Genomic DNA, 9,737 nt, shown 5'->3' with positions numbered 1-9,737 from the left:
TCTGGGGCCTCTAAAGAGGAATTAAACTAAAACTCTTACACAATCAACATTGCCAGAGCTAGAACCAACATTCAATTGTGGACCTTGCATCGAAACAAAGGGCTGCACAGAACTAGGATCTATGGGAACCAAATACCGGACCACATTCAGAATAGCTTATTAAATCTGTTAAAATATTAAGATGGACAAGGAAAGATGGACCGGTGTTTAAGAAGGGTTTCGAGGGGGTTTAATAAATTGAAGGATACTATTGATGTTAAAAATACAGTCTTTTAACAGCAGGACCTGATACGGCACCTATCACGACATATGCTGTGAATATTCTTCTACTTTGCTATCTTATTTCTATGATTACTGTGAAAAAAATTGAGAGAAAAAGTAAACACTTTTGAGCGTCCCATACCGTATGGAAAAATAGAGGTAAGAGAACTGCTTGCGTCAAAGCAACTTTTCAAGGTCATAAGCAAGTTCATGGTTCTCAGAGGGCTTTCTTCACTTCAAAGAAGTTAGAGCGCTCCTGTTGCAGCATCAATGTCATCAGGAGATGCCACGGCAACCACAACTCCTTTGTCTTTAACGGCCTCGATTGCACCAGCAAATTCCTTGAAGTCCTTTCAAACTGTCAGTGAAAAAGGAAAAAGAGTTACATACACTTAAAGAGAAAAAGCTCAAATCTACTTGGATGGAAGCAAGACTCTCATCCATGAGTCAGATAAAAAAAAAATGGTCAACAGAAAGCCTTGTAAACACACAGGAAGTGTTTCTACGTTTGCATGTTTACAACTTCAAATTTGATCTACGCGTATAATAACATGTAAAATCTTTACCTTGTAGACAATATCTCTTCACGTCTTTTCTGCCTTTCTTCTTCGTAATTCCTAGTAAATGGCGTAGCAAACTGAGAAAGGAAAAGAGAAAAGAGGGAATATGATATTCAACATTAACATAAGGGCACCAACAGTATAAACAACAATAATAATGGGTACATTCAAGAGCAAAACTTGTAATCTCTGACGTGCCAATCACACACACAGAGACGCATACATAGGTTTCCAGCATGGCAAGAAACCCTCCATATCTCTCTCTTCGGAGAAGGAAATGTTAGCAAGCAAAAAATAAAAATATACTTGGAAAACCAAGGAAAAATATGAAAAATCTGAAAGAATTTCTCCTTCTCTACCAATTTTCCGCCAAAAGTTTAGAATGCCATGCACACCCATATTAGAACCTTATAAAGCAATGATTAAACTTTTTAGGGTACAACAAGGTCAGGGTTATCAAATATTGCCATGACTTTAGCCCGAAAACATCAAACTAAGGAACAGAAAAAACCATATAAAGAAGAAAAGAACAGATAAAATCTTCAAGAAAACAAAACTAGTTGTCACGTACCTACTATAACCTTTGGCATCTGGAAGCTGGTATGAATTACATCCCAATGGTCCCAATAATTGCTTTAGTAAGCGTATCATCATCCATTCAACTCACGTAAGAAATCTGCTGTTCCCATCATGACATCTAACGACTTCATCAAGTTTGGGTCCGATAAGATAAGAAGGAGAATACACCTACCCACAGATTCAGAGGTCAGATTGTCAAAAGCAACTAGATACTGCTAGCAAAACACAGAGAGATGATGATGCACCTGAATGACTGTCAAAATCACAGAAACCACCATAAGCCCCACACTAACACGAAGCGATCCCACAACCATGTATTGCTTATGTGTTTCGATATAAAATAGGCACCCCTTTAAGTTGGTAACCGGTGTCATAGATGTTAGCTGCTTTCCAACATATTTACCTGAGAAAGGGATGATTATGGATCTTCAGAAAGTGGGAGGGCTTTGTTTTTTGTTTTAACAATAAAGGAAACAAAACCTGTACCTGTGTAGGTATCACAATAGCTTCATTTGTGGAGGAAGTCGAGCTTTCCATTTAGCTGTTTCAACAGGAGAGTTGCTAGGAAGCATGTCAAGAAATTTTCCAACAAACTTTTCTGCGTTCTTGAGATTATTCCATCAGCCAGTAATTAATCAGGCACCGATCCCTAGAAGTAAGGATCTGCGAATCTCCTCAGAGAGAGAAGAAATCCCAGCCCAGTCTTGATCAACTTTCTCTTCAAGAGTTGCAGGAATTCTAAGTAGCTAAAAGTACAAGAAGAAATACAATTCAAATCAGTAAAGTCAATTAGGTATAAAATGTAATGCAAAACTCAAAGTGTCTTGGTTGTAAAAATGAAGGTAGACTTTAATAATACCCCTAACAAACAAAATAGGAGAGTGCGTTTAGTTATAAAGTTTGCTAAGTTACCAATTTGCCCTTAATTACATATTTTAGCTCTAACAAAGTTAATACATATATCAAATCTAGACAATATTTCTCTACTTGATTACAATGCTTGCAGAGTCAGATTTGATAAATAACATTATTGCAGAACAAATTAGCTCAAAGGAGAGAATCACTACAAATCATCAAAATATTCCAACTGAACCACCCATTTGTTCAGAAATCCACCCTGCAATATTTAACTTTGCATCCATTCTCGCAGCTGCAATTCCATGACCACTGCCTCTTAATCGGTTCTGAAAATAAGTAGGGAAGTCTGAGATTATTAAAGTTGAAACTTTATGTGATATATTCAAGCCACTAGAACTTCACAATATATACCTCCATTCTAGCTTTGCTTTGGGAAACAAACTGCTTGAAACGCTGCTGGTCTGTAAACTGGACTTCTTGAAGAACACAGTTCATTACAATTATAAAAACAAACGTGAACTCTCAGTCAATTGTTAATTCACAGGCAAAATTAGTCAAGATGTCAGATTCACAGGCTTGATAGTACAACTTTAAACAATAGCCTAAAAGAAGTATCAGAATATTATTATACTGACAGCTTAAAAGAGGAGTTTACAAATTAATTTGACAGTGACGGATTAAATTTAAGCAACATCAATAAGTTTTACACCAATTAATTAAATCAAAATTGCCAAAAAGATAAAATCATGGTTATATAAACATTCCTTCTGTTAAGCCATTTATTCCTGCATGTCTAACAAAATATATTCAATTCAATTGGTAGAAAACAGCACATGCAAACATATGATGAAAAAAGTAATATCTAAGTTTAGTTGAGAAAACAGAAACCATGAATGCTGATGTACCCTGATTATATGATAAATAACAGCAATATCTACATGACAAAAGTAGTAAGAGAGCCAATTCTTGAGTGTTGTTGCATTCTCCAGGCACAAGGATACAAGACACTCAAAAATAAAAGATAAATAAATTCACTTGTAAAGTTGCTATAAACATTACCAGGTTAAATAGATCATCAGCTCGTCCTGCCATTGCCTGCTCGAACAATCAATGCGAACAAGGATCTTCTTTGCCTTGTACGGATGATGTGAAGGATAAACGATATTCCTCCAGTTTTCCGTCCAATTAACTGATTAAGTTGCACAAAACTCAAGTCTTTTGTACCCATCTCCAGCAATGACTGACTGTCATGTTCATGGTAAAGTTAAAAAGGGTAATCTCCACCAACTTGGCAGAAACATGCAAATGCAGGTAGTTCTTACAACATCATAAACATCACAACTACTTCACCACTAAGAGTAGCATGTGATGATTTATTTGATTGAAGGGTTCTTCTTTTTAAGAAGACTGATTTAACAAAAGTTTCAGAGAATAAAAAAAGAGTATCATGATATCAGCTTGAATCCATGCCAACGGGATAGGCCAAGAATCATTTCTGATTTAAGCAAACTAATAATGTCTATTAAGAACAAGCAAACCTCCAGATGAATAAAGATCATAGCTTCATTTAAGTATTCTAATATAGGAAACCTAATTTTCCTGTAAGAAGAATTCTATTTGGAGTACATCTCTTACATTTAGATCAGGAAAAGTAAATAGAAAAGCAAAGAGTACGCAAAGCAAAAATTGGCTATCAGCTATTAAGGGATCATCTTACCAAAAAGTGGTAACAAAGGAAGAAGCTTTGTTTTAGTGGACTCAAATTAGGACAACTTCTGTGTAGAGGACATCATTCGTGAAAAGGTCATGTTGCAAAACTGTTACACCATTGATATCTCCAACCTACAGTAATAGTTCAAAAGCTCAGTTTTAGCACTTCTCACAAGGAAATATGTTGACACTTGAATCAGGAATCCCTAAATGAATTGTGATAACCTCTGTGGGAACACGTGTAGGTTCTTTAGGAATGTCATTTAAAGATAGACTTGGACACATTCTTAAAGCTTCGGAGGGTCAGGAGTTCTTGCTCAATCGTAGCTCCTGTGTAGCACGTGCTAGCTCAGCCAGATCTTCGTCTGTCATACTTGATTTGACTTTTTCAAAAATCTTTCTCAGCTGCTTCATCACGAGAAGCTTTCTCTGGGTCGGGCTGTACCAGATTTGAAATGATTAGCATATGATAGACCATAAGTAGAAGCATGAAACCAATATCGAAAGTGACACAAAATAACAAGTACCTGCATTTCTACAGTAACACGGTGACTATTGTTAATATTATTCTCAATTAAAGGAGAAAAAAACAGCTTTAGAGCCTTCTCAGCTATCCTTGCTTCAGATCATCAAGGGTTTCTCATACTTTAAAGGCTCAAAAGGATCCATATCATATATCCATTTACCCTATAAATAAAAGCCATATAAAGCACTGGATACAAAAATTAAGATAGAAACACCAAGTATCTAAAGCAGAAAATGAATCTACGATGGAACGAAGCATTAGTGATAAGCACGAGAAGAAAGACCCAGTGTATTTTCTCTGAGAGAAAACTCAATTGTATTCATGGATGCCTCCACAGCATCTGTATCAAAACCTTCCTCTGCTAATTTTCATGGTATACATGATTAACTTTTTCACTTTGAATGTTCTCTTCAGAAACATTCTTCAATCCAATACTAAATTGAGGCTGGAGGAGTTCATCTTCAATTCCGCCACCAACAATGGCATCTCCAAGACCACTTTCCAGTAGAATTTTCCTTAAGGGAGAAGCAGGAGTTCCCAACAAAGAGATCCAAAAATCAAGAGCGAGCTCAGTTTCCAAGTCCAAGGGCTTATCTGAGAGCAACCAATTAAGGCATACCATGTTTTTCTCTAAGATCGCCACCTTCACTGGCAGGGTATTTCTCAACTACCCTGACTGGCTCGAAAATAGTTTTGAGGTGCAACTATGGATTCACTGGGAGCTGAACTTGCCTCAAACATATCCCGATACTCTGTGATAGAGAAAAGAATTTTAATGTATACATATAACTGCTGGAACTCTGAACTGTATATTCAGTTAAACTATTAGAATGACAACATTATAACATGAATGGAGACCAATAAAAGAGAATGAGTGTTGCTTCATGAATCATTTGCTCTGCCTTTAACATTATGTGCCAAAAATTGAAGTTTCCAAGAAAAATGATAAGAGAACTCGGGAAGGAAACTTTTTTGGGGGGGTAATATATATGTTTCTATCACCTGATCAATGAAGGACAGGTTATGTACCAGGTACACATCCAAGATAAAATATAATATCACAATATTTTCTTTCTTATGCAGACGACCTCATCAGAGCAACATGAAACAAAACACAATTAGGGAAGGATATTTCAGTTTCCGTAATTTAATTGGCCAGCATGTAAGATTTCAAAGTCTGCTCATATATCCTGTATACTTATAACTTTTGCAACTGTAGTTTGCATCACTTACTTGGGAAGAAGCATTCATGTAACTCAAGGGAAAGGCCAAAGTCGTAATACAATAATACATCGAAAGAAAAAAGACCCAAAAAAAAAAATTCATCACATCCGAGATTCATTTTTACACATCAGGATGCGTAGTCGTTCTTTTGTCATCATCTCATAGAACCATATCTGGCATTGCTAGGGTGGTAATATTTTCGGTGAAATTCCTGTAATTTTTGTTCAGGAAAAAAAGAATAATAAAACAGTTATTAATACATCTACACAGGATAGTACTGTGGTTCAGCTCACATTGAGATTATTTGGCAGCAAAAAATTTATCACAATGGTATGCATGAACACTATATAATTGTGACCAGGATGTAAAACCCTAAAACTCCAGTAACTTAGCCAACTGAAGCTTAAATCAAGAAAAACAAAAATAAAAACATGTCAGCACTTCCTATTTATCTGCACTACCACCAGATTATTAGAAGAACTAGATGGATAGAAGCATTTGTGCATAGCTTACTAAAGAAACCCTAATAGCACAGATAAACAGTTCCATTTCCGCGAAATTTGTTTCACAAAAAATCTCCATTATCATGTCTATTCTACACCTCATATGGCCTGGATGAGTCCTCACAGTGTTTTAACATAAAGGGTGGGTAACAACTTTTCTTTTTCTTTTTTTGTTATTTTCCTTAAGAAAACATACAGTATAACATACAGAACATAAAATTAAGTTTTAACAAACTTATACATATCAATACTGATGCCAAACTGCATAGAGTGTGAAAATTATCATTTTAGACAAAAAATAAAAAAATATTTAAACAATACAGGATAATATTGGCAGATTACATTTCTGTCACAACTTAATAAATATACATAATAATAATTCAAACCAAAAAAAAAAAAAAAGGAAAAGACAGAACAGTAAATCATTTAGGTCCAGCAATAACAATCATATCTTTCACCAAGATATAACACATATTAGGTCATTATTGTTTAAAAGTTAAATAACATCATGCTAAACTTAACTAGAAAAAGTATTTTAAAAATGCTATTCAAGACAGACCTTAAATTCCTCAAATGTCAGCTTGGGGATAACTTTGGGGTCACCTCCACTGTCAACGCCATATGTGTTGTCAGGAGATAAAGCCTGTGAAAAATTTATTAGACATGGTTATAAATAACAAGAAGATGGCTGTATCAGAATTTGCATGACGCAACCAATGTGTTGTGAACCAACATACAAGCATTTGAAGCCATCAGAGAACACACAAGGCCTCTGAACACATATCACACAATAGCTAGACAATCTTAACATACAAGTAGACAATACGGCCACAACATATTAACAATTAGATTGAAAGAAATGCAATTCAATATCAACCGATAATTTACCACTATATGCAGTAATAGATTCAGGGTTCCCCTTTAGGGATACTACTCAAGAATAAATTGTGAAAACATTCTGCAAAGTTGCTAACATGAAAGGAATGTGAAAGAAAAACAACCAGAACATATTGGTGAACTTGCCTGTTGAATGGTCCGCCCTAATACACTGTCAGGCTGGGAATAAACACCTTTCATCTCATTGAAAACAACACCTGCAGTTCAGGATAAAGCAAGAAGGTCAAAAACAATTATATCCAGAAGTTGGATGAATCATCACCAGCAAAAGTCAACCCTCATCCATTGGAAAATGGCATTGCAATTTCATAACAAAATGAAGTGATATATCAAAATGAAACCTTTATAAGTTATTTCCTCTGAAGGATTGTCGAGCTCAAAATGCCAACCCTCCTGTTGAAAAGTCTGGAAGTCCTCCACACACTTTGGAAAGAAGACAGCATCCAGGTAGACATCAACCAGATTATAAAAATCCTGTTCAAAAAAAAGATAGTGTGGCTTAAAAAAAAAAAAAAAAATTAAAGCAAAATTTTCCAGTTTCAAGCTTCTATTCTTTATAATTCTAACTTATTTTTACCTTAGTATTTGTGGAAGCAACTGGATAACAAGTCCTATCAGGATAGGTGAATGCATTTAGAAAAGTGTTCAAGCTCCCTTTCAACAATTCAACAAATGGTTCCTTCAAAGGATACTTTCTTGAACCACATAGTACGCTGTGCTCCAATATGTGTGGAATCCCAGTTGAATCCTTCCTGCATTGTCAATTACAGACAAAGAGATGCTACAATCTTAGGCAGCCATCAATTAAACAATCAACCCAAACGCAGTTTGCACATAAAGTTCCATAAGAATTGATACATATCGGAAAATATAACCAATGCCCAAAATACAATAAAAACATCTAAGTACCAATTACTATAAATAAGAACATAAGGATTTACCAAAATTTATATCTCATATTTGGAGATATTAATCAATTGGCCATGTAAGCAAGAGGTAATGCCGTCCACAAACTTCAAGATTTCACCCTCACTCAGTTCAAATGACTAAAATCCCTCACCTAATATTTTGCTCTACATGAACACATACATACAATGTAATAAATTGGCAAAACAAGGTGCATTATTTTATACTTACGGAGGAGTTCGAATGACAATGCCAAACACCTTGTTCTCATCATCATTTGATACAGACATAACCTCAGCACCGGTTTTCTTGTGCTTGAAAAGCACAGCCTTTGATTTACACTCTTTAATGAACTCTTCTGAAACCTTCTCGAATCCATACTTTTCCGCAACCTCATCACTGACTTCAGCAACATCTATGCCGAAAACGAAACGCAAACAAATTTTTACAAACTATTAGAACACAGTTAATCAGTCACTGTATTAAATTATTAACAAAAATATCCTAAAATCTACTTATACCACATCTATTCAAGATGATTTCAAATTGAAGTTTCTTCACATTGCTTTTCCTTTATAATAGGCTCGAATGAAATTATTTTAAATATAATGGTATACAACATATTTTAGCTCAACTGAAGATATTTAAGAACCTGTGTTGTAATTTCAATAAGTACATGCTATTACAATTAGATAATGTTCCAAAAACGCAGAAACGACGACAAATATGGTACCGGGAGAGGGCTGTGTAGGAGGAGAGGCGACGGCGCGCGTAGCGAGAGCTGAGAAATGTTTATTGAAGGGAAGAGAAGAGGATAAGGGAGCACGTAATCTGGTATGACCGCGGTGCAGCGAGCGTCTACTGAGGTTGGGAATCAGACGGAGCTGATTTCTCCTGGCGGCAGACAATGATGATGATGATGATGATGAAGCGCGAGAAATGAGAGATTGCGAGAGCTTGTGAGAAGAGCGGAAGTAATATTTGTTGCAAGCTAGAGAAGAACACGAGAGAGAGCGAAGCAAAGCCGTTCTCTCCATTGTTACTGACTGTCAGGTGGATAACCCTAAGCTACAGTGTTGCGTTTTGATTTCGTTTTCGTTCTTGCGTTGCGTTGCGTTGCGTGTTGTGATATACGGGAGGGTTTGATTGGTTGGGTTTTGGAGGGGTTTGATTAAACGAGTGGGACTGACCTCACCTGACCTAACCGAGCCTGTTTGTAATTGTAGCGAGGGAAAATATCTATTAATCAATCAATTGTAATTGTGGCTCGTAATTGACCAAGTTTTCTTTCAGCCCTTGTTAATTCTTGTCCTTGTATTTTATTTTATTTTATTTTTTTATAAATTGAGAAATAAATTTTCATTATGGCAAGTTAAGTAAATTCTTGACCTTTCTAATAGGGGTGAGCAAATTTGTAAGGTAAAACCGGAACAAATAGGTATCTAGGCTGTTGAGTCCAGTTCCAAATTTGGTGAAACTGACACTGTACGGTTTCAGTTCTGGTTCCACCACTTTAGGAATCGGAATCGGAACCAGAACCAAGAACCGAAATAGGAACCCAGGTCTAGGTACCTGGGGTGGAACCGACGGGTCCTCGGGTTGTATTTGTAATTTTTGTAAACAATTGGGGGTGTACTAATTTTTAGATGGTATATTTGTCATTTTTGTGAATAATAGAGATGTATTTGTAATTTTATGTGAACAATGTCGGTG

At 35.9% G+C, this 9,737-nt stretch overlaps 1 pseudogene; it reads right to left on the bottom strand.

Annotated features, from left to right (window-relative positions):
• Positions 1–478: 478 nt before the first annotated feature.
• LOC116118474 lies at positions 479–9,203 on the bottom strand (annotated as a pseudogene).
• Positions 9,204–9,737: the final 534 nt, after the last annotated feature.

This window comes from Pistacia vera, unplaced genomic scaffold (genome assembly GCF_008641045.1).
Source record: "Pistacia vera cultivar Batoury unplaced genomic scaffold, PisVer_v2 Contig846, whole genome shotgun sequence".
Classification (NCBI taxonomy): domain Eukaryota; kingdom Viridiplantae; phylum Streptophyta; class Magnoliopsida; order Sapindales; family Anacardiaceae; genus Pistacia; species Pistacia vera.
This window is presented reverse-complemented; position numbering and strand designations above follow the sequence as displayed.